This window comes from Theropithecus gelada, chromosome 7a (assembly GCF_003255815.1).
Source record: "Theropithecus gelada isolate Dixy chromosome 7a, Tgel_1.0, whole genome shotgun sequence".
In the NCBI taxonomy this organism is placed as follows: Eukaryota; Metazoa; Chordata; class Mammalia; order Primates; family Cercopithecidae; genus Theropithecus; species Theropithecus gelada.
Genome location: NC_037674.1, coordinates 52,206,189 through 52,232,522, shown reverse-complemented (window position 1 = coordinate 52,232,522; position 26,334 = coordinate 52,206,189). Strand labels below are relative to the sequence as shown.

General features: G+C 41.5%; 1 protein-coding gene and 1 pseudogene across 3 annotated transcripts in view; both read left to right on the top strand.

The window, feature by feature from the left end:
- ETFA (electron transfer flavoprotein subunit alpha) overlaps positions 1-26,334 on the top strand; it is a 102,329-nt gene that overhangs the window by 56,370 nt on the left and 19,625 nt on the right. The window lies entirely within an intron of this gene.
- LOC112627539 lies at positions 182-2,880 on the top strand (annotated as a pseudogene).

Here is a 26,334-nt window from a genome sequence, read left to right as displayed (position 1 = left end):
TGAGGCAGGAGAATGGCGTGAACCTGGGAGGCGGAGCTTGCAGAGAGCTGAGATCCGGCCACTGCACTGCAGCCTGGGAGACAGAGCGAGACTCCGTCTCAAAAAAAAAAAAAAAAAAAAAAAAAAAAAAGTCACATTCAGCCCTCCTCCCTGCTCGCTCGTGGGCCGGGCCTGGCATGGTGTGGTGTCACCACAGATGGCGCTGAGGCGGAGCATGGGGCGGCCAGGGCTCCCGCTGCTGCTGCCGCCGCTGGGGCTGCCATTGGCAGCTCTGGCTTCTCTGCTGCTGCAGGTCTGGGGCTGCAGGTCCGAAGCGCAACAGAGCCCTGGTGAAGCTGACAGTGGCTCAGGGGCAGCCAGTGAAGCTCAACTGCAGCGTGGAGGGGTTGGAGGAGCCTGACATCCAGCTGGTGAAGGATGGGCCTGTGATCCAGAACTTGGACCAGTTGTACACCCCAGTCAGCAAGCAGCACTGGATCGGCTTCCTCAGCCTGAAGTCAGTGGAGCGCTCTGACACGGCCAGTACTGGTGCCAGGTGGAGAATGGGGGCGAAACCAAGATCTCCCAGCCAATGTGGCTCATGGTAGAAGGTGTGCCACTTTTCATAGTGGAGCCAAAAGATCTGGCAGTGCCACCCAATGCCCCTTTCCAACTGTCTTGCAAGGCTGTGGGTCCCCCTGAACCTGTTACCATTGTCTGGTGGAGAGAAACTATCAAGATCGGGAGACCCGCTCCCTCTCCATCTGTTTTAAATGTAACAGGGGTGACCCAGAGCACCCATGTTTTCCTGTGAAGCTCACAACCTAAAATGCCTGGCCTCTTCTCGCATAGCCACTGTTCACCTTCAAGCACTGCCTGCAGCCCCCTTCATCATCACCGTGACAAAGCTTTCCAGCAGCAACATTAGTGTGGTCTGGATGCCAGGTGCTGATGGCTGAGCCCTGCTATAGTCCTGTACAGTTCAGGTAACACAGGCCCCAGGAGGCTGGGAAAGTCCTGGCTGTTGTGGTCCCTGTGGCCCCCTTTACCTGCCTGCTCCGGGAGCTGGTGCCTGCTATCAGCTACAGCCTCAGGGTGCACTGTGCCAATGCCTTGGGGCCCTCTCCCTATGCTGACTGGGTGCCCTTTCAGACCAAGGGTCTGGCCGCAGCCAGCACTCCCCAAAACCCCCATGCCATCTGCACAGATTCAGGCCTCATCTTGGAGTGGGAAGAAGTGATCCCCGAGGGCCCTTTGGAAGTCCCCCTGGGACCCTGTAAACTGTCCTGGGTTCAAGGCAGTGGAACCCAGGATGAGCTGACAGTGGAAGGGAGCAGGACCAATTTGACAGGCTGGGATACCCAAAAGAACCTGATCATATGTGTGTGCGTCTCCAATGCAGTTGGCTGTGGACCGTGGAGTCAGCCACTGGTGGTCTCTTCTCATGACCATGCAGGCCAGCAGGGCCCTCCTCACAGCCGCACATCCTGGGTACCTGTGGTCCTTGGTGTGCTAACAGCCCTGGTGACGGCTGCTGCCCTGGCCCTCATCCTGCTTCGAAAGAGATGGAAAGAGACACAGTTTGGGCAAGGCTTTGACTGTGTCATGGCCCGGGGAGAGCCAGCTGTTTACTTCCGGGCAGCCCAGTCCTTCAATTGAGAAAGGCCCGAGTGCATCGAGGCCGCATTGGACAGCTTGAGCATCAACAGTGGACTAAAGGAAAAACAAGGATGTGCTCAGCCCAGAGCAGCAGTTCACCCCGGCCAGATGTTGGGCAAAGGAGAGTGTGGTTCAGTGCGGTAGGCCCAGCTGAAGCAGGAGGATGGCTCCTTTGTGAAAGATGCTGAAAGCTGACGTCATTGCCTGAAGCGACATTGAAGAGTTCCTCAGGGAAGCAGCCTGCATGAAGGAGTTTGACCATCCACACGTGGCCAAACTTGTTGGGGTGAGCCTCTGGAGCAGGGCTAAAGGCTGTCACCCCATCCCCATGGTCATCTTGCCGTTCATGAAGCATGGGGACCTGCACACCTTCCTGCTCACCTCCCAGATTGGGGAGAACCCCTTTACCCTGATCCGGTTCATGGTGGACATTGCCTGCGGCATGGAGTACCTGAGCTCTCGGAACTTCATCCGCTGAGACCTGGCCACTCGGAATTGCATGCTGGCAGTAGACATGACAGGGTCTGTGGCTGACTTTGGACTCTCCTGGAAGATCTACAGCGGGGACTACTATCGTCAGGGCTGTGCCTCCAAATTGCCTGTCAGGTGGCTGGCCCTGGAGAGTGTCTGACAACCTGTATACTGTGCACAGTGATGTGTGGGCCTTCAGAGTGACCATGTGGGAGATCATGACACGTGGGCAGACGCCATACGCTGGCATCAAAAACGCTGAGATTTACAACTACCTCATTGGCGGGAACCGCCTGAAACAACTTCCAGAGTGTATGGAGGACTTCTTACACTCCCACTCCATCCAAGCCAAAGGGCTGCTTAGGCCTTCAGATGACCTTTTGTATGATCTCATGTACCAGTGCTGGAGTGCTGACCCCAAGCAGCGCCCAAGCTTTACTTGTCTGCGAATGAAACTGGAGAGCATTCTGGGCCAGCTGGCTGTGCTATCCGCCAGCCAGGACCCCTTATACATCAACATCAAGAGAGCCGAGGAGCCCACTGCAGGAGGCAGCATGGAGCTGCCTGGCAGGGATCAGCCCTATAGTGGAGCTGGGGATGGCAGTGGCATGGGAGCAGTGGGTGGCACTCCCAGTGACTATTGATACATCCTCACCCCTGGAGGACTGACTGAGCAGCCAGGGCAGGCAGAGCACCAGCCAGAGTCCCCTCAATGAGACACAGAGGCTTTTGCTGCAGCAGCAAGGGCAGCAGCCACACAGTAGCTGTTAGCTCACAGGCAGAGGGCATCGGGACCATTTGGCCAGCTCTGATGGCCACTATGCTGGCTGCCTAAGCCCTGTCTGACCCCAGCCCAGACATCAAGGTGTGGAAGCTCCTGTGGTAGTCCTTCCAAGCTGTGCTGGGAAGCCTGGACTGACCAAATCACCGAATCCCAGTTCTTCCTGCAACCACTCTGTGGCCAGCCTGATCAGTTTAGGATTTGGCTTGATGGAAGTGGGCCAGTCCTGGTTGTCTGAACCCAGGCAGCTGACAGGAGCAGGGTGGTTATGTTTCCATGGTTACCATGGGTGTGGATGGCGGTGGGCGGTCCAGGTCCAGCCCTGTGGGCCCTACCATCCTGCTGAGCTGCCCCTGCTGCTTCAGTGCATGCATTGAGCTGCCTCCAGCCTGGGGGCCCAGCTGTTACCACCTTTGGATTTAAATACCCAGGTTTGCCCCTCCAAGTCACAAAATGATGTCCTTGTAATACTCACTTTTAGGTGAGGGTCGGTAAGGGGTGGGTATCTCAGGTCTGAATCTTTATCACCTTTCTGATTCCACACCCTGCCTAGGCCAGGAAAAGTTGAGGGGAGCATGCTTCCCTGCAACTGACCAGGTCACACAAAGGCATGCTGGAGCACCCAGACTATCAGGTACCGCTCTTCCAAAGGCAGCATGTTGAGCCAGCAAGAGGAAAGGGTGCTGTGAGGCTTGCCCAGGAGCGAGTGAGGCTGGAGAGGAGTTCAGGAGCCCCTCTCCATGCCCACAATCTGAGCACGCTACCAAATCTCAGAATATCCTAAGACTAGCAAAGGCAGCTGTGTCTGAGCCCAACTCTTCTAAACGGTGACCTTTAGTGCCAACTTCCCCTCTAACTCCACAGGCTTTTTTGTCCCAAGTCTCCAGAGAGAAATCAGGCCTAATGAGGAGGAGTTCCTGGAACCTGGACCCCAGCCTTGGTGGGGGAACCTCTGGAATGCATGGGGCGGGTCCTAGCTGTTAGGGACATTTCCAAGCTGTTAGTTGCTGTTTAAAACAAATAAAATTGAAGACTTAAAAAAAAAAAGTCACATTCATTAATATAGGCAGGCATCACTTAACAATAGGGATATATTCTGAGAAATGTGTCATTAGACGATTTTGTTGTTGTGTGAGCATCATAGAGTGTACTTGCACAAACCTAGATGTCATAGTCTAGTGAACACCTAGGCTATATGGGGTAGCCTATTGCTGCTAGGCTACAAACCTGTATAGTATGTTACTGTACTAAATACTGTAGGCAATTGTAAAATGTTATTTGTGTATCTAAACATAGAAAAGTTAATATGTTGTGCTATGATGTTACATCTATGACATCACTAAGGCGATAGGAATGTTTCAGATTCTTTATAATTTTATGGGACCACCCTTATATATGCAGTCTACTGTTGACCAAAAAATGTTGTTATGTGGTGCATCACTCATCTTGTTAGAAGAATCTTCAAAGCTCGTAGTCATCGGTACAAGTGTTTTAGAATTCTGATTTTTCACTTAAAAGTTCAAATTTTGTCCTTGATAAGAAATACTTTCAGTTGTTGTCTCAGAATTGATGAGGTCACTTTATTCACAGTAAGATACCTGCGAAAAATGCAAATGTCTGTCAGATTTTCTTTGAAGTAAAAATTGTGTTTCATGAAAAAAGTACCTGGTTCAGCTTGCAACTCAAACTATTAAACAGGTGCTTTCCCTCGAGACAACCCATTGTGCTTTGGTATGAAGTGGAAGTGTTTTCTACATTCTTCACAGTTTGTCACACAGAATATTAAAGATACATGTACTCCAAGGTCAAGATTTAATAATGTTAATAATTCTTTTTTTTTTCTTGAGATGGAGTCTCACTCTTATTGCCCAGGCTGGAGTGCAGTGGCACCATCTTGGCTCACTGCAGCCTCCGCCTCCCGGGTTCAAGTGATTCTGGTGCCTCAGCCTCCTGAGTAGCTGGGATTACAGGTGTGAACCACTATGCCCGGCTAATTTTTGTATTTTTAGTGGAGACAAGGTTTCACCATGTTGGCCAGGCTGATCTCAAACTCCTGACCTTATGTGATCCACCTGTCTTGGCCTTCCAGAGTGCTGGGATTACAGGTGTGAGCCACCGTGCTTGGCCAAGGTTAATAATTCTTACTGCTTTATCAAGGACCTTAAGTGAAAGTGGCTTTAAAAAAAACAAAACAAAACAAACAACTGTGAGTATGTGGCCATGAAGAACGCAGTGAGTTTGGTGCCACTGCCTTGAAACTACTACTAAGGCAGTGTTACCCACTGTCATTTTCACATCATCAGTGCAAATGTCAATTCGGTTTTTCCAAAATAAACCATGGGATTCCAAAAAGCTATTTAACACTTTGAGTATTTCATCACCACTTGTGTTCATTGCCAAGGATTCATGTAAAAATATTCTTCAATGATTACTTGATATCAGTACTAGACAATAGAAGTAAAGCAGGAAACGCAGTCATGTCTATAGACTTGTCAGGCAAAAGTACAGTTTTGCAGATGAGATGCTGTCTTCATGTTTACAGCTAAATATTTTATTCAGCAAGTTACTGTACCACTGGAATGTGACAGTGCCATAGTTTGTTTTCCTGAGTTTTCAAAGCAGGAATTCAGCAATGTCACCTCTGTTAGTCTCTTAGCAACTATACTTCTCTAACCAATGAAATATGATAACTTAAGATGCTTCAGTGACCTTTTTCTTTTCTTGCTTGAAAAGCTAAAATAATAGCTTTTGGCTCTTAAACTCATGACATTTATGTTAAAATAAAATCCAATTTAGTTTTCTCTGAACTCTGAATGTTTGTTTTCAAAATAGTCATCACTTCCTTTGCATAAGATAGAGTAAGGTAAATTATTAGCGTCTGTAAAGCTAAGAGAAAGATAACTTTTATCATATTTTCATTTATTTTACACAGTATTTTTAGACTATATTTCTCGTTTCCATAAGTTAGAAAACTCTGCTATCGGTTTCATCTTTTTCAGCATCTTTAGACATGGTTGTTGCAGCAGTGGGTTGAGAAAGTTAGTCTTCTCTATTTCAGTATAAATATTATAAAAATAGAATAGTTTTAGAGAAATTTAAAAATGAATAAAAGTTTAAAAAAATGTAAATGTTATTGCCATGTAAGACAACAGAGTGTATTTCTTATGTTTCCTTGCAGGCACAAGGAAACCTTTGGTATTTCAAACATTGGTTTATTGAACAATAATGAAATTGTAGAAATTATAGCAGTTACAACTATAAGAACACACACTGCTGTACTGTCCTGAGAACAAACTAAGTTAATCCCTATATACACACAAATTTATACCTAAAACCAACTATACCGTAAAAACTTTTAGGAAACATAAAAATAGAGATGCATACATTCTGTTAGCCATCAGAGTGATGGTTTCTTTAAAAGTCCTGGCACCTCTGGGAAACTCCACTGTACACTGTGAGAGAATGAAAGAAAAAAGTGGTAAATAACATCTTAGTATTGCTATGAAAATAGGTTTGACTTTGCAGAATCCCTGAAAGGGTCTTGAGGCTCTCAGGGTTATCCTGACCATATTTGGAGAATTGCTGGTTGTCGAATAGTTTTGTAATATATTGTAGAGACACTGAATATGTTGTAGAGATTATGGATTCTGTTATATTCCTATTAAGAATATTAACTTTGTGTTTTAGCAGGCAGTTAACTTGGCTGAACTCAAATTCCAGACTCAATCTCCTTATGTTCAGTTCTTTTAGTCTTAGCCTGACAGTATAGAGCTTACCTCATACATGCCTAATGCGGGGGTCAGCCAGAGTTTTGAGTGGAGTGTATGTGCAGAGTTTGTGGTTCTCTCCCTGTGGTTCTCTTCTTCTGGAATTTTTCGCTCACTTTCCAGCTGGTTTGGCAGTCACGAATACTGTCTTTTGTGTGTTTACTCAACCAGTAAGACTGCAGATTTCTATCCAAAGTATCTCCTTTTTGGATTGGCTTTTATCCCTGTGGGGAATCTGCAAATGCCCCAAGGGAGGAAATAGAGATATATGCTGGGCTCATTTCAGTGTACCTCCCTCCCTTACAGAATCCCAGCTCCTTCAATGCTGCCTGTCTAAGTTGATCTCCATTGTACTTAAACAGTTGCTATCTGTGTTTTAACCAGGTTTTGTAGTTGTTCTCAGCAGGAGGATTGGTCTGATACAAGCTATTCCCTCAGGACCGTAAGCCAGGAGTCCTGAGGCCCAGAATTTAATGCATTACTTCACTTGTGCTCTGACTAGTGCAGAGTTGGATTATTATCTCCCTAAATAATATCTTAATTAATGCTACTTAATAATGCATTAGGTTTTTGGCTGCCATATCCCACTGTTGGCAAGAATTACACTTGTGGCCATCCAGAATCTCTCCCCTCCCCCACTTGAATTGCCTGCTATTAAACCACATCTCCTTTGTCTAGTAATAATTCAGTATTTCTTTGTTTTTAAAGCTGAACACAGTACTTTCATTTATCCTTATTTAATTTGGGTCTGTTTTCCCTACCATTGAAGCTTCTTGAATCTCTTAAAGCTTGATTTTGTTTTCTACTTTCCTTTCAACTTATATTGTTTGAAGATCCTCTCGTTTTTTTGCCACTTTGTAATAGCTGTGGAAAGCATCATCAGCACTGCTGTTTCTGATGATCAGTAGTAAAAAATTCCCTACTTCATAAAGTAAGGGCACATAAAGTCAGATTTGGTTATCCTCACAAAATAATATTTTAATAATTTGAAAAACATATGTAATACTCAAAGGATGCTGTGAATTTTGTTTTTTAAATGCTTTTTTGGGTCATTCACAATAATTTACATGTGAATATGAAAGATTATAGAACAGTTCCTGGTATGCTTATGGATTCATGCTCCCTGTAAGAATTCAGACCCAGTGATAGGAAAACACTAGTCAATTCATAGCTTACTATGGTAACAAAGACTTCTCTTTATTTTTTATTTTGAAATGGTTTCAGACTTATAAAAAGTCGAAAATTAAAAGCAGTATAGCTGAGCACCGTGATGTATTTCTATGTCTATAGTCCTGGCTGTTCAGGAGACTGAGGTGGGAGGATTGCTTGAGGCCAGCAGTTAGAGACTGTAGTACACTATGATCATGCCTATGAACAGCCACTGCACTCCAGCTTGCATAATACAGCAAGACCCCGTCTCTTTAAAAAAAAAAAAGTACTCTGTGTGTGTGTGTGTACATACATTTTTTCTGAACTAGTTGATAGTAACATTTATAGCCCTTTACCCTTAAAGACCTCTGTATGTATTTCTTAAGAATAGAAATGTTCTCTTATATAACCAAAACACATTTATATGCCATATTCCAATTTTGTCAGTTCATATTCTGATTCCGAGTTTTTATTTTCTAATGGAATACTCCAGTTTTATCAGTTAGCCTAATACAGAATCCACTTTAGGGCCAAGTATTGTGTTTCGTTGTCATCTGTTTAGTCTTAAGTTATATGGTTGTGGTAAGGGATGGTTCTTGGTTCTTATTTAGTCTTAGTCTTAGGCAGATCCTCTGCACTTGGGCCTCAGAGTGAGGCTTTCTCAGTGTTCTTGTCCCTGCCCCCTGTGTCTCTACCTGTGGCAGCCAAACTCTGCCTTATCTGTAGTGATGGTGGGTAGCAGTTTGAGTCATCCTGAGAAAATTCAGGTGAAAGATAAAGGCTAGAAAGATAGATTGAAATGAGGTGAGAGAGTGTAAATAAAAATTCTGGCTGTGTGAGGTGGCTCATGCCTATAATCCCAGCACTGGAGGCTGAGTTGTAGAATGTACAATAAGTTTACTAGTGAAGCAGAAGGAAACCCAGGAGTTCAAGGGTGCAGTGAGCTGTAGTTGTGCCGCTACACTCCAGCCTGGGTGACAAAGCGAGATCCTGTCTTCAATTACATAAAAATAAAGTCACCTTAATAAAAAAGATTCTATATGGTCTTGTTTGTTTGCTAGATGTGGGCTTTAAATTTGGTTTTTAGAAGCCAATTCATATTGGACAACAGGATCAGTGCCCTGATTTACAGTGTCCCAACGTAAAAGCAAACTAAATGGCACATGGGAAGTATCATTTGGCCTGGTATCAAGATCAGAGAGAGAGATATATCCCTTGAGTCCTTATAAAGAAGGCTCTGTTGATTGGCATCCTCAACAATACCTTTACTGTAAATAAGACAGTGGTTTCATAGGACTGCGTTTTTAATAATGTCCCTCAGCGTAGGCAAATTGCCTAATATTAAGCACATTTTCGTGAGAGGCAGAAATTATGTGATTTTGTATCTGCTGTTCAGGCTTATTCTAGGATAGTGACTAGTGATCTAGTTGTAGAACCCTTCTTCAAAGGAAATTTTATCAGGAAGCCCCATGTATAATATGGGAAAAAGTGGAGTTGAAGTGGGGTGGTATATCTAGAGTGCTACTAGCTCAGCTCTCACCCTGTCTCATTTTCCTGAGAGAGTCTGTACGACACCGCTGCAGAATGACTAGAGCCCTGAGCACATTATCAGAACTACTGTCCAGAGAAAATTGTTGAATTGCATAGCCTCGGATAGTTCTCTACAACTGTGTCTGTGGGAACTGAATTCTGATTTTTGTCATCTGTTAGTATTTCAACTACTTTATTTTAAATTGCCACCCCTTTTAAAACCCCTTACTTGGTATCATTATCTTATTCTCAGAAACTGACCATTCCTTCTACTTCACAAGTAAACTTACTGTACTTTCTACATAAGCAAAGCGATACAAAAATCCAGCGTATCTACATGTAGATAAAAAAGAGGGCCTCCCTTTTTAATTTTGCTAATATGTCTGCTTATCCTCTGGGCCCCATCATTTTGTACCTTCTTTGAGACAGTGTTCTATTAGTTACTCCATCCTCCGGGTCAGAGTCTCTCCTTCTCTATTGGCCCCTTTTCTATAGTCTTAAGAAGAAAACCCTGTATCTGCCCAGCAGCTTCTTTTCCCCATTACCTATTGCCCCTTTCACCTCTCTTGCTAGGCTAAGCTTGAAAATGTAGCTTAGGTTTGCTGTATTCCTTTTCCTTCCCATTCTTTTCTTTTTATTTAAAAGTTTATATATAAATTTATGAAAATATAAATATATAATTTATATAGAAATAATAAACACTAATGTTTTCATCCCTGAATTTAAGAAACAATATTACAGTACTGTTGAAAACCCTTGTGTACTCTTCCTTTAATACACATTTTTTCCTCCCCTCAAAAGTAACCATTATTGGCTGGGCACAGTGGGTGGCTCACACCTGTAATCCCAGCACACTGGGAGGCTGCGGCAGGAGGATCATGTGAGCTCAGGAGTTTGAGACCAGCCTGGGCAACATAGCGAGACCTCCTCTCTACTTAAAAAAAAAAATTTAGCTGGGTGTGGTGGCATGTACCTGTAGTCCCAGCTACTCGGAAGACTGAATGAAGTGGATCACTTGAGCCAGGGAGATGAAGGCTGCAGTTAGCTATGATTGTGCCACTGCACTCCAGCCTGATCAACAGAGCAAGAAAAAAAAAAAAGAAAAAAAGTAGCCATTATCCTAAATTTGATTATTATTGTTTCAAGATATTTCATTTTTACTTTTACTATATATCTACAGATCCCTAAGCAGTATGTAGCTAAGATTTTCAATATGGGTATGATGAATGATTTAGAGGCATACCAGATGTTGATCCTCTCAGCCTTTGGAACAGTGGATTTTATGACCAGCCTTGTTTGTGTATGATACAAATGTTATTTTCTGTGTGCCATGGTATAAAAGAGTTGGGGAGCACTGATATATAATGTTATTGTGTATATTTTTGAAATTATCAATAGTAATGTCCTATATATGTTCTTTATTTTTTCAATTCATCTTGTATTTGTGAGACTCATCTGTGTTAATGCAGGTAGCATTTTTTTCATTTGTATTTCATTTATGTATGGTATTCTGTTATATGAATTTATCACACTTTACCTATTTTTTTACTAATGGTTGTTTATTTAAGTAGTCAATAATTTCTTACAAATAATGTTACCATGAAGATTATTAATAATGTTTCCTTGTATGTTAGTGTTTTATTAAAGAAATATGCCTTGGGGTGAAATTGCTAATTGTAGAGAATCTAGCTTTACCAGATTTTGACAAATTGTTTTCCAAAGTGGTTATTCCAGCTTATATTTACTAACAGTTTTAACAGCTCTCTGAACTTTGGTTATTTACAATTTTTAAAAAAACTTTTGCAGTTCTTGAGATAGACGGCAGTTCTGAAGATGGGTGGTGATGGTTGCATAACAAGGTAGCTGTACTTAGTGTCCCAGAACTATATATTTAAAAATGATTACCATGGACCGGGCACGGTAGTTCACGCCTGTAATCCCAGCACTTTCGGAGGCCGAGGCGGGTGGATCACCTGAGGTCGAGAGTTGAAGAGCAACCTGACCAACACGGAAAAACCCTGTCTCTACTAAAAATACAAAATTAGCTGGGCGTGGTGGCACATGCCTGTAATCCCAGCTACTCTGGAGGCTAAGGCAGAAGAATCGCTTGAACCTGGGAGGTGGAGGTTGTGGCAAGCCAAGATCGCACCATAGCACTCCAGCCTGGGCAACAAGAACGAAACTCCGTCTCAAAAAAAAAAAGATTACTGTGGTAAATTTTATGTTATATATATTTTAGCACAATTTTAAAAAAGTTTTGCTGGCCTGATGGGCATGAAATCTCACTGTGCTTTTTATCTGCTTTTCTGTGATTACTAGTGAGATATCTTTTCATATGTGAAATATCCATTTATGGTTTTTTCCCCTTTGAATATTTAATGTTAATACCATTTGCTCATTTTTCTATTAAATTATCTTTTATTGATTCTTGGAAGTTCTTTTGTTTTTTTTTTTTTTGAGACAGGGTCTTACTCTGTTGCCCAGGCTGGAGTGCAGTGGCGCGATCTCAGCTCTCAGCTCACTGCAGCCTCCGCTTCCTGGGTTCAAGCAATTCTCCCACCTCAGCCTCCCGAGTAGCTGGGACTACAGGCGCCCTCCACCATACCTGGCTAATTTTTGTATATTTTTTTGTGGAAATGGGGTTTCACCATGTTGGCCAGGCTGATTCTTGGAAGTTCTTTATGTATTCTGGATACACATCTTTTATTGGTTATGTGTGTTGCATACATTTTCTTTCATTTATGTCTGTCTTTCCCATTTTAAAAAATAATACCTTTTGATAGAGCATTAATTTTAATGTGGTTCAACTTATTTTTTTCCTTTTTGATATGTACTTTTTGTGTCTTGTTTAAGAAATCATTCCTAAGATAGGATTGTAGAGATATTCACCTGTATTTTTTTCTAAAAGTTTTTAAAATTTTGTCCTTCTTCACATTTTGGTTTATAATTATAATCTACTTGATTTGATTTTTATGTTTAATGTGAAGTGAGTATTCCATTTACCCCCATATAGTTAATCAGGTACCTCAGCACCATTTAATACACATTCCCTCTCTCCTCCACTGATGTGCAGCATCATCTCTTACATATCAAGTTTATATGTATGCAGGGGTCTGTTTCTGGGCTGTCTATTCTGTCCCATTGGCCAGTTGTTTATTACTGTACCCATACTACATTTAAGCTTTATAATAAAGTTATCTGGTTGGGCAGTATCTCCCTTCTCAGTTCTCCAAAATGTTTTTAGCTATTGGTTCCCTGCGTTTCTGTACAGTTTTAGAATTCATTTGTCAAGCTTCACAGTTGAAATATTGATCAGAAATGTAGGTATAACTCATTATCCAGATTTAGACTATTACAAAAATTGTGTAGCTACTAAAGCTTCAGAGAACTCAGACCTATATTTTATTATCTTAACAGGGAGAATTAATAACTGGTTCACAGTCTAATCGAAACCTCAAATAATTTTCCCTCAGTTACAAAATCTTAAACACTTTTATAAGAATCCCAGTTCATGTAAAAATCTGCATTATGCATGTAAAACACCAGTTACTTAACACTTACTATACTCATTATTTGGTATGTTTTTGGACAGAATAGTGTGGAAACTGTACCATATCAGATATTTCTTCTATACTGCCCCAAACATGTACCATAATGTAATTAAGCAATGAGAAAATATGTTAAAGATACATGATGAACTGCAAATAACTCTTAGCTAATAACCAAGACCATGTAAAAAAAATAATGTACTGATTAAAGTGTTGCCTGAGTTAGATTTGCTGGTGAGAAGTGGGAAAAGGGGCTGTTATCATGGTTGCCGTTCAGTCGTGAGTCAAAATGTGTGGGAAGGATCTAGCAAAGGGCTCACTATTGGATTCGAAGAAGTGATGGACAGTTTTCTCCACTCCTGAGGTCCAGAAATAGATGGCTGTGAACCATTGTCTGCAGTCTTAGATAAAACAATTAGATGAAAAATATCTTTAAAAATGTATGTCTCCTTGTGTTCCTTTTGCTCATGGTTATAGAATGTGAGCATAAGATATGATCTTGTCAGGAAAATAGCTGAGATACAGCTGTTGAGTAGACTGGACAGTCTCTCTTAGATTCATAAGCACCTTAAATGTGCACTCATGCAAATCTCTTGATAGTTGTTTTTTTAAATTTGAATAGTGACTCCTGGGTTTAAAAAGTACATATTGTAACATATATTCAGATAGCGAAAATTCCTCAAGTGAGGAACATTGGATGTATAGATTAATTTGGAAAGAGTCCAAATCTTTGCAGCATTTGGTCTTCTGTGACCATGATTTTATTTCTCCACTTGTTTACATAGTTTTATAATTTTTGTTATAAAAGTATGTAGATATATAGGAATGCAATTGATACTTATATATTATTCTTATTAATTTGTAGATTCTCTTGGATGTTGTACATACACAGCCATATCTTCTGGGAATAATGAATAATGAAATTTTGCTTCATCTTTTTATTCAATTTTCTTTTCTTTTTTTTGAGACGGAGTCTTGGCTCTATAGCCCAGGCTGGAGTGCAGTGGTGTGATCTCGGCTCACTGCAAGCTCCGCCTCCTGGGTTCACACCATTCTCCTCCCTCAGCCTCCCAGGTAGCTGGGACTACAGGCGCCTGCCACCTCGCCCAGCTAATTTTTTGTGTGTTTTTAGTAGAGACGGGGATTCACCGTGTTAGCCAGGATGGTCTCGATCTCCTGACCTCGTGATCCACCTGCCTCAGCCTCCCAAAGTGCTGGGATTACAGGCGTGAGCCACCGCGCCCGGCCAATTTTCTTTTCTTACTGTGTTAGCTGTGGCATTGTTGAACAGAAGTGGTGAGGATAAACATCCTTGTCCTTCATTTTGAGGAAATTCTTCCATTGTTTCACCACAGGTATTATGTTGGCTGTCTGTTTTTAGTGGATACCCTTTATCAGATTTAAAAAGTTACCTATAATAGGCAGTGTCATAGAATGGTTAAAAATCCAGACTTTCTAGCCAGGTTGTCAGGATTCAGCTCTTGGTGTTGCCACTTGCTGGCTGTGTGACTTTGGACAAATCACTTAACCGCTCTGTAGGACAGTTTTCTCTACTATATAATGGTGATAATAATTCATACTTCATACTTCAGTATTAAAGATTAAATGATTTTAATGATTAATATGTAAAACAGGATTAAATGAGTTAATATTTGTATGACACTTAAAAACTGCCTGGTATATAGTAAGTGCTGTATATTAGCCATTTTTACAGTACTGTCATAAATCCTTGTTTTCTAAGAGATTTTGTTTTATTTTGTTTTGAAATTATGAACAGGCATTGAATTCTTATTTCTTTACCTGAGGTTTGACACACTTACTGGATTTTGTTAGCACATTAATATTTGTTGAACTTCATAGAGTCTCAGATTTACGCTACAGCTAGCATTGAATTTCTATGGCCTTTTAAGGATTGGCATATTTGGTGGTAGTTTCCATTTAATACTTATTTCTAGATTGCCTTCTATTAGCTTTTTTGATGGTGCTCACCTTTCCTTCCTAACCATCTGAACATATAAGCATATTGCAGTTATTAAAGAATCTGTTATCTAATGCCAGGGAAATGTGTTCTTACGCTTAGTGCAACTTCTTAGTGGGAGTAGATTATTTTGTGTATATTTTGGTATTTTACTAACAGACCAACTGTCCATTCATAATGGTGAGACTAAGTGAATAGAAGTCAGTTTAAAGTTACCAGATGAATAAGCAGTTTTTGAAAAATGTATCAAGATAATAAATTTTGTTTCTGGATTCTCTTTTGAAAATTCACTATTGTTGAAAAGTCTGTGTAGGAACAAACTTTATAGACTTACTTGTATACAGCTGGGACTGAATTTATGGGCTGCCCTTCTAACTTGCTAAAAAGCTGAAGATTGACAGCTGCTTTCATACTGCATTATCTAGTTTGGCTTTTAACTCCAAGAGAATTGTGTTCACAAATTGATGCTCTGTTCCTTTGGGGTTGGTATAGAAGCATTAAATTGTACTGAAATATTCATATGTGAGTGCATTTAGCTGAAAGCAATTGATGTTTTGTTCCCAAGAGGACAGAGAGAAATGCTGTATGGACCTGTAGTCCAGAAAACACCCTAAGCATGCTTCTTAAAGGTAATTACATGGCCTGGATGATTAAAGCCCACACAGTCAAGTTTAAAATGACAAAGAAGAAGTTGTAGAATTTATAAACTGTGGTTTGTATATATAAACTATTTGGTTGTACAATAGTTAAAAACTTAATTGCCAAAAAACTAGGAGTTTTAATTATATCTTTGGTTTGTCTTCTCAGCTAATTTTTACTAGACTGATTTCTCTAAACATTTATTCCAGAGGTCCAATATCAGTGAAGTTCTTTATCCATTATCATTTTATTATATAAAGTTAAAAATTGTAAGTTTCAGAGAGAGTATTGAATTCTTTTTTACATATATATGGTAACTGTTTAAAAGCATGCCACTAATAATGATAAATTGACATGTCTTGTAGATAGTGAATCTAATTTAACAGCTGACATGAAAATCAATGAGAGTAGAAAGCAGATCTTTGTTGTAGCTGTGTTGGTGTGGTAACTTGAAAGAAATAAAACTATTCTAAATTTCTATTCTTATTCTGTGTAGTTTTTTATATTTTTTTCGTATACAAAATAATATATTTTCTCATATAGTTTCAGGTATGATGGGCACATGAATGTCAAAGAACATGAGACACTGTACTAGAAAATGTTGATTCAATGGATAATTGGTCATTTAGCGTATGTAATTCAGTACTGTGTTCACTTCAAGGCCAAAGATACAAGCACTAAGGTGTAGAGAAGAAGAGTTTAATAACATCATTTAACTGTATATTAATATTAACCAAATTTAGTCTGAAAGGAAATTTGGGAAATAGTATTTGGGGCAGGAGGGTATACTCCACTTCCTTAAAGTGAGATTATTTTAGAGGATCTTAGGTTGCATAGTAAATTTATTTTTAACTGGCATTACTATTTTCCATATTACAAGTTCTACTCCAATTCTTATAATTTTAGAAGGTGCTTCAATGAGTTTTTCATAAGTCTTTGGTCTGAACTTCACAACTCAGATAGCTTTCTCTTAAATAAACATTTTGAGGGCTGGGTGCGGTGGCTCACGCCTGTAATCCCAGCACTTTGGGAGGCTGAGGCGGGCGGATCACCCGAGGTTGGGAGTTCAAGACCAGCGTGACCAACATGGAGAAACCCCGTTTCTACTAAAAATACAAAATTAGCTGGGAGTGGTGGCACATGCCTGTAATCCCAGCTACTCAGGAGGCTGAGGCACGAGAATTGCTTGAACCTGGGAGGCGGAGGTTGCAGTGAGCTGAGATCATGCCATTGCACTCCTGCCTGGGCAACAAGAGTGAAACTCTGTCTCGAAAAAACTAATAATAATAATAATAATTTTGAGAATGATTTTGGATTTCAAGAAAAAAGCTTTATTTTTTGTTTTGTTTTGTTTTTTTTTTTTTTTTTTTGAGATGGAGCCTTGCTCTGTCGCTCAGGCCGGAGTGCAGTGGCGCGATCTGGGCTTACCGCAACCTCTGCCTCCCGAGTTCAAGTGATTCCCCTGCCTTAGCCTACCTAGTAGCTGGGATTACAGGTGTGCACCACCACACCTGGCTAATTTTTGTATTTTTAGTAGAGACGGGGTTTCACCATGTTGGCCAGGCTGGTCTCAAACTCCTGACCTCGTTGTGATCCGCCCGCCTCGGCCTCCCAAAGTGCTAGGATTACTGGCGTGAGCTGCCGTGCCCAGCCTGGATTTAAAGAAAAATTTTGAAGACAGTACAGTGAATTTCTATAAATTTTGTACCTGGTTTTCCTTATCATTTTAAAATGTATGTTAATAATTTTTAATAATTACCACTAGATTCTAGAATGAAGTTTTTTGAACATGGGAAATTCTGTGACGGTTTCTGTCAGGGTTTCTAGTGGTTTTTTATTGTGGTAAAATACAAAATTTTCCATTTTAACGATTTTTATTTATTTATTTATTTTGAGATGGAGTCTCACTCTACTGCCCGGGCCGGAGTGCAATGGTGCCATCTCGGCTCACTGCAACCTCCGCCTCCTGGGTTCAAGCAATTCTCCTGCCTCAGCCTCCCAAGTAGCTGAGACTACAGGCATGTGCCACCACACCTAGCTAATTTTTGAATTTTCAGTAGAAACAGTGTTTCACCATATTGCCAGGCTGATCTCAAACTCCTGGCCTGAAGTGATCCACCCACCTCGTCCTCCCAAAGTGCTGGGATTACAAGTGTGATCCACCACACCCAATTGTTCTAACGATTTTTAAGTGTACAATTTAATGACTTTAATTACATTCACAGTGTGCAACCATCACTACTCTATTTCTGAAAGTTTTAATCACCCCAAATAGAAATCCTATACCCATTAAACAATAACTCCTTATTACGTTCTACCTTGGCCCCTTGTAATTGCTTATCTGTCTCTATGAATTTGCTTATTCTAGATATTTCATAAAGTTGAATCAAACAATTTGTCCTTTTATGATGACTTTTTTCATTTAGCACATTTTTACATTTCATCATGTTGTATCATGTATCAGAACTTAATTCCTTTTTATGGTCCAGTCATCTGTAAACATTTTGCTTATCCATTCATCTGTCAATGGACACTTAGATTGTTTTATTTCACCTTTTAGCTATAGTGAATAATGCTGCTGTGAACATTCACATACAAGTATCTGTTTGAGTCCCTGTTGTCAATTCTTTTGAATGTATACTTAGGATTGGAATTTTTGAGACATATGGTAGTTCTATGTATAACTTTTTGAGGAACCTTCAAATTGGTTTCCTCTGGTTGCTTTGTAGCTCTCATAAACTTCTTGACATAGAAGTTACGATTAAATGTCAAGAAAGGCTATGTGTAAGCAATGGCCAGCTCTTAGTGGTTTGGGAAAAGAGGCAGTTTGGTGAGTGGAAAGAATACTACTTGGAAGTCAGGAGACCTAGGTTCAAGCGGCAGTTCTGTTTCCCAGGGCCTTGATTTTTATCATTGATGAAATAAAGAGATAGCATAGATAATTTCAAAGGTTCCTTACAACTCCAAAATTCTCTTAGAAATATATAATTTAGCATGTTTTGACTTGAATCAATTAAAGAATTTTGCTGGCTGGGCGCTGTGGCTCACGTCTGTAATCCCAGTACTTTGGGAGGCCGAGGTGGGCGGATCACGAGGTCAGGAGATCGAGACCATCCTGGCCAACACGGTGAAACCCTGTCTCTACTAAAAATACAAAAAATTAGTTGGGCGTGGTGGCAGGCGCCTGTAGTCCCAGCTACCCGGGAGGCTGAGGCAGGAGAATGGCATGAACCTGGGGGGCGGAGCTTGCAGTGAGCAGATGTCACGCCACTGCGCTCCAGTCTGGGCAACAGAGCAAGACTCTGTCTCAAAAAAAAAAAAAGAAAAAGAACTTTTCTGATAAAAAATTTTGATAGTTGACTGGGCGAAGTGGCTCACACCTGTAATCCCAGCACTTTGGGAGGCTGAAGTGGGGGGATCCCAAGGTCAAGAGGTCGAGACCATCCTGAGCAACATGGTGAAACCTTGTCTCTACTAAAAATACAAAAGTTAGCTGGGTGTGGTGGCACACTCCTGTAGTCCCAGCTACTCAGCAGGCTGAGGCAGGAGAATCGCTTGAACCCAGGAGACAGAGGTTGCAGTGAGCTGAGATCGCGCCATTGCACTCCAGCCTGGGTGACAGAGCGAGACTTCATCTCAAAAAAAAAATTTGATAGTCAAACTAACTTTTTTTTTTTTTTTTTGAGGCAGAGTCTCACTCTGTTGCCCAGGCTGGAGTGCAGTGGCACGATCTTGGCTCACCACAAGCTCCGCCTCTCAGGTTCATGCCATTCTCCTGCCTCAGCCTCCCGAGTAGCTGGGACTACAGGTGCCCACCACCACGCCCCGCTAATTTCTTGTATTTTTTAGTAGAGACGGGGTTTCACCGTGTTGGCCAGGATGGTCTCAATCTCCTAACCTCGTGATCTGCCCGTCTCAGCCTCCCAAAGTGCTGGGATTGCAGGTGTGAGCCATTGTGCCCGGCCAAATAAACTTTTTTTGAGACAGGGCCTCACTCTGTTACCCAAGCTGGAGTGGAGTGGTGCCATGACATCTCACTGTAGCTTCAACCTCCTGGTGTGTCCAGAATTGGTGGGTTCTTGGTCTCACTGACTTCAAGAATGAAGCCACAGACCCTTGTGGTGAGTGTTACGGTTCTTAAAGATGGTGTGTCCGGAGTTTGTTCCTTCAGACGTTCAGATGTGTCTGGAGTGTCTTCCTTCTGGTGGGTTCATGGTCTCACTGTCAGGAGGGAAGCTGCAGCTATTCGTGGTACTGGTGTTACAGCTCTTAAAGGCAGCGCATCTGGAGTTGTTCGTTCTTCCCAGTTGGTTCTTGGTCTCGCTGGCTTCAGGAGTGAAGCTGCAGACCTTTGTGGTGAGTGTCACAGCTCCTAATGGCAGCGTGGACCCAAAGAGTGAGCAGCAGCAAGATTTATTGCAAAGAGCAAAAGAACAGCTTCCGCAGTGTGGAAGGGGACCCGAGTGGGTTGCTGCTGGCTGGCTAGGCAGCCTGCTTTTATCCCTTATCTGGCCCCACCCACATCCTGCTGATTGGTCCATTTTACAGAGAGCTGATTGGTACATTTACAATCCTTGAGCTAGACACAGAGTCACAGAGTGCTAGTTAGCTAGATACAGAGTTATCTAGATATAGAGTACCAATTGGTGCGTTTATAAACCTTGAGCTAGACACAGAGTGCTGATTGGTGCATTTACAATCTTTGAGCTAGACACAGAGTCACAGAGTGCTAGTCCTCCAAGTCTCCACTAGGTTAGCTAGATACAGAGTACCAATTGGTGTATTCACAAATCCTGAGGTAGACACAGAGTGCTGATTGGTGCACATATGATCCGTCCACTAGATATAAAAGTTCTCCAAGTCCCCATCCAGTTCAGGAGCCCAGCTGGCTTCACCCAGTGGATCCTGCACCAGGGCTGCAGGCAGAGCTGCCCACCAGTCCTGAGCCCCGCCTGCACTCCTCAGTCCTTGGGCTGTAGATGGGACCTGGCACCACGGGGCAGGGGGCGGCGCCTGTAGGGGAGGCTCAGGCCACCCCTGGGAGCCCACCGCAGCAGGAGGAGCTCAGACATGGCGGGCTGCAGGTTGTGAGCCCTGCCTTGCCGGGAGGCAGCCAAACCCAGCGAAAATTTGAGAGCAGCACCGGCAGGCCGGCACTGCTGGGGGACCTGGCACAACCACCACAGCTGCTGGCCCCGGTGCTAAGCCCCTCACTGCCCTGGGCCGGTGGTGCCTGCTGGCCACTCCGTGTGTGGGGCCCGCTGAGTGGGCGCCCCGCGCGAACTCACACTGGCCCTGGAGCGCAGGCGCAGCCCGGGTTCCCGTCCAGGCCTCTCCCTCCACACCTCCCGGCCAGCAGAGGGAGGGGGCTCCAGCCTCAGCCAGCCCAGAGAGGGGCTCCCACGGTGCTGCGGCAGACTGAAGGGCCCCTCAAGCACCCTCAGAGTGGATGCTGAGGCGAGGAGGTGCTGCGAGTGAGGGCTGCTAGCACTTTGTCACCTATCACTGGGCTCAAGTGATGCTCCTGCTTCAGCCTCCCAAGTAGCTGGGATCACAGGTGTGTCCCACCACGCCCAGCTAATTTGTTTTTTTGTAGAGGTGGGGTCTTGCTGTGTTGCCTAGGCTGGTCTCAAACTCCTGGCCTCAAGCGACCCTCCCACCTCGACCTCCCAAAGTGCTAGGATTACAGGCATGAGCCAGGGCACCCAGCCTTCAAATAAAGTTTTTATTTGACCTGCTAAAATGCAAAGCTTTGTAATAGACTTGATTACATGTTCAAGTATTTTGATGTCATATACACAAATATTTCAATGTAAATTAACTGTCTGAATAGTTTTAGGTAAGCATATAATACTATACTTAGCTTTTCATAATTTCAGGTACACTTAAAGTGTATTTTCCCACAATGGAAAAGCTCTGAACTGGTATAGAAGGAAATTAAGTAAATGCAAAGCATTTAATTATAAAATAAATATCAAAATTATATTTAATTTATTATTATTAATATTTTTAGAGATGGGGTCTTATTCTGTTGCTCAGGCTGGAGTATGGCAGCATGACCATAGTTCACTGCAGCCTCAAATTTCTGATCTCAAGAAATCCTCCTGCCTCAGCTTCCCAAATAATTGGGATTATAGGCGTGAGCCTCTGAGCACAGCTGAAGTTATATTTTAATGTGAAACTATTCTCTTAAGGAAAAAAAAAAACTTGTTTCAGGTCCTGTACATCTTGCATAATTGAAATCTGCAATTAAAAAACATTACTAAGACGCCAAAGGTTGAAATTTCACTTTTTTTCTGGTTTACATTTACATTTTTGAATTGCATTTAACAATATAGTTAATGTCCTTGTTTTAAAAAAATTCTTTTAACCTTGTATTGAGCAACTGGGTTATTAAATTTACATTTTGAACAAAAGATATGAGGTACACATGGAAGTGTATGCTAGTGATATACATCCCACCTGCTTTGGACATATTAGACTAGAGGTGAAGAAGACATTTACTTAGTTCCCTATACCTCCTGGGAGAAAAGATAGACTGGTTAAAAGAATATGGAGGACCTTATATCTAAATTAATTTGAATTTAAGATTTCAAAGAATCTTTGGCTACATATTCTCTTACTAAAAAGAACCAAGTCCATCTACTGAGCCATGGAATCTCCATTCATGTGAAAAATCTTCAGAGGCTAGATGAGGGCCCCTGCTTTTCTTCAAATGCATTTTCTGGCTTTGCCTCTAGACATTTTCCTTTAGCAGTTATTTTGAACCAGATATTGACTTCATTGAAAGCCAAGTCAAAATCTTTAGCTGAAAAGTATTAGTTTTCAGTGCAGGTTACATAAATTAAAGAAACAACAACAACAACAAAAATAATTTCAGTGCCTTGCCTCTTTTGTGAGTCAGTCTCCTTGAAGGGCTTCCAGCTGGTGCATGTGGGTGGTGGGTGTGCATTAGAGGCTTTCTAATTGACGTGCAAGTGGTTGATAGAGCAATAAATCTAAACAGTGTAGCTTGTCATTATTCATGATAAGGAGACCTAGAGCTAACGTACAAACTGATACTTTTAGTAACATGGAGTAAAAGCTAATGTTAGTTAAAATTGACAATACTTTATATATATATTTATATATACAAACTTCAGTTGGCTCTTCACCAGGTCTCATCTTGTTTTAGGGATTTTTCTTTAAGATAAATCTACTTCATGGAGTTTTAACAGATTGGTAACTTCAGCTAAAGCATATTACCAATACAGTAATAATACTGAGTCATATGTGGTAGAGAAAAAGTGCTGAATTTAGAGTCAGCCTAGGTTAAGAAGCCTACCTTTTGAGAGTAGAACGGTGGCTTCCAGGGGCTGGGAGGTGGGGGAAATCGGGAGATGCTGGTCAAAGGATACAAAATTTCAGTTATGCTGGATGAATAAATTCTGGGGATCTATTGTACAGAATGGTGACTATAGTTAATAAGAGTGGATTATATACTTAAGATTTGCTAAGAGAGTAAGTCTTAAGTGTTCTCACCACAAAAAGTAACTGATATGATAGATATGTTAATTAGCCTGATTGTGGTAATTATTTCATAATGGCTACCTATATCAAAACATCACATTGTATACTTTAAATATACATAATTTTTATGTGTCAGATATACCTCAGTAAAGCTGGGGAGGGAGAACCTGCCTTTTACTAGGTGTGTATACTTTTGGACAACTCAGCAAGCCTGCCTGAGCCTCTGCTTTCTCTTCTATAAAATAGGAATCATTTCTACCCTATAGAGTTGTTACAGTTAAGTGAGGTCATGTGTATAAAGTACAGCATAGTTACTGGCGTAACATAGACAGTACATGTAGCTGTGATGACTAGTGTGCTGTCTTGAATTCTAATAAAACAGTAGCTAATCTTAGTACAGCGGCATTGTCTGATGGATGGGATATAATTTGAGCTTTAAACCAAGAGTATGGGTAAAATCTTCCCTTCATGTGAAACTCAGTTTAGCCAGAATCCTACCTGAGAATTTCATAATACAGGCAGAGAGCTGTTTGAGAAAAGAGCCACAGATAGTTGTGCTTTGAATTTTGGGGCCTCTTCCAAAAAACGAAGAGACTTAAACAGGATTTGGCAAACGAAATAGTTTGGCCTTTTAAGTGAGCAGCAGGATGAAATATAGCAATATTAATGCACAGGAGGCTCCAATAATTAGAAAATATAGTTTGGTTAATCTACTTCCCAAAGACACATTCATTATTTGCTATGATAAATTCATTTAACTCCTAACCTGGCATTTGTTATGTATATGTATATGTGTATTATGTTTTAGCTATAACAGTTGCTGTTTAAGGTTATGGCTGTGTAGTCTATTGAGGAAAGAAGGTTAAGAAAGCATTTGCCATACTGTAAAACTCTTGTCCTGGTTGAGGAAGTCTTAGGGGTATTGTTTTTTTGAGCACACATAACATTGGATCTCTGAACTCTAGATAGAACCACTTACATGATGTGTTTACATTTTTATTTATTTAAAGAAATGTAATTTTTCATGTTCCTTCCCTACCTCTATCTAGAAAGGAACACTTTTGGCAGAAAAGTTTAAAACCTGATTTTTTAAGAGAGGAAACAATATTGGCATGGTATTTGTGCTCTGAATGCTCCAGATTTAACCACCCTACTCATATTCATATTTCATATAAACAAAAAGTAAACGTTTAAATCTCTCCATTCTGCTTTGTTTAAAGTAAAGCAGATCTGAAGTTGCTATAGGCAGAATACTGTTCCAATTCCAGAAAAATGTGAATTTATGAGTTTATATCATAAACTCACATAATTTCAACTTCATATGTATTATATTTTTAATATGATCAACTTGATATGTCTTAGTACCTGCATCTGGGATATGTATCCTTGCACAAAGATTGTGTTAGAAATCTGTAAAGAAATCACCCCAACTTCCTAGGCAAGCACTGGCTAGGAAGCTGGGCAGAAATTCTAACTTTATGGTCAGTACTAAATTATAAGAAGAAACTAACAGCTATCAAAGAAAATTTTCCCCAGTACACTCCCCTGGAAGAATTGTATCAAGTTAGTAACAACTTTCTTGGCTATAGATATATAGATAGTAATAGTTACCATTTTAAAGTGAAATTTATGACAGTTGGCTGTCTCCTTTTCTGTTTAGAATTATCCGGGCGGATCACAAGGTCAGGAGATCGAGACCACGGTGAAATCCCGTCTCTACTAAAAATACAAAAAATTAGCTGGGCGCGGTGGCGGGCGCCTGTAGTCCCAGCTACTCAGGAGGCTGAGGCAGGAGAATGGCATGAACCCGGGAGGCGGAGCTTGCAGTGAGCCGAGATCGCGCCACTGCACTCCAGCCTGGGCGACAGAGCGAGACTCCGTCTCAAAAAAAAAAAAAAAAAAAAAAAAAAAAACAACTATTAACGTTAAAAATGCCTTCTAGTTTAGAGATTTGGTGATTATTTTAGAAATAATAGCATTATAGAAATATTTTGAGTACTTTATGTGCACCTCATTTTCATCATCACAACAATCCTATTAGCTGCAGGTATTTGTCTCCATTTTACACATAAAGGCAATTGAGCCTTTGAGAGATTGAATAACTTGCTCAAGAATGCAGATTGGTTGGCCGGGCGCGGTGGCTCAAGCCTGTAATCCTAGCACTTTGGGAGGCCGAGACGGGCGGATCACGAGGTCAGGAGATCGAGACCATCTTGGCTAACACGGTGAAACCCCGTCTCTACTAAAAAATACAAAAAACTAGCCGGGCGAGGTGGCTGGCGCCTGTAGTCCCAGCTACTCGGGAGGCTGAGGCAGGAGAATAGCGTAAACCCGGGAGGCGGAGCTTGCAGTGAGCCGAGATCCGGCCACTGCACTCCAGTCTGGGCGACAGAGCGAGACTCCGTCTCAAAAAAAAAAAAAAAAAAAAAAAAAGAATGCACATTGGTAAGTGGGAGAGTCAGGATCTGAACCCAGCTCTTATTTATTTAACTGTAACAATTGAATAATGTAGTGGTTTATTTTACCTTCTCATTTTCAACTTTCTTGAGTTGAGATCTGAGCTTACTAATTTTCCATCATCCTTGTTTTCCAATATGCATTTGAGGTTATAAATATTTCTAAGTAATGGCCAGGCATAGTGGCTCATGCCTGTAATCCCAGCACTTTGGGAGGCCGAGGCGGGTGGATCACCTGAGGTCAGGAGTTCGAGACCAGCCTGGCGAACATGGCAAAACCCCATCTCTACTAAAAATATAAAAATTAGCCGGGCGAGGTGGCACGTTCCTGTAATCCCAGCTACTCGGGAAGCTAAGGCACAAAAATCGAATCCAGGAGGTGGAGGTTGCAGTGAGCCGAGATCATGCCACTGCACTCCAGCCTGGGCAACAGAGTAAGACTCCGTCTCAAAATCAATCAGTCACTCTTTCTAAATACCACTGTAGCTGCATCCCACATGTTCTGATATACCCTCCCTTTTTTGGTGTTTTGTTCCATGTATTTTTAAATTTCCATTTTAATTTTTCTGACTCACATAATTTAGATGCTTTTTACATCTTTTTTAGAATTGTGAGTTTTTGAGGAAATATTTTTCAGGTCTATCTAGAGTTTTAAGAGATAAATATAAGTTACTGGAGAACAAAATTTGATAGAGAGTTGCTTTTTCAGAGTATAAACTCATCATATTAAACCAGTAGTTTTAATCCGCTTTTGTTTTTCCTATAATGGGCCACACCACCTGAAATTTGATAGATTTTTGTCATCTATTTGTGACTCTCTATATTGGCTACTCTCTTGTTTAATCTTGCTGCCTCTAATGCTAGTATT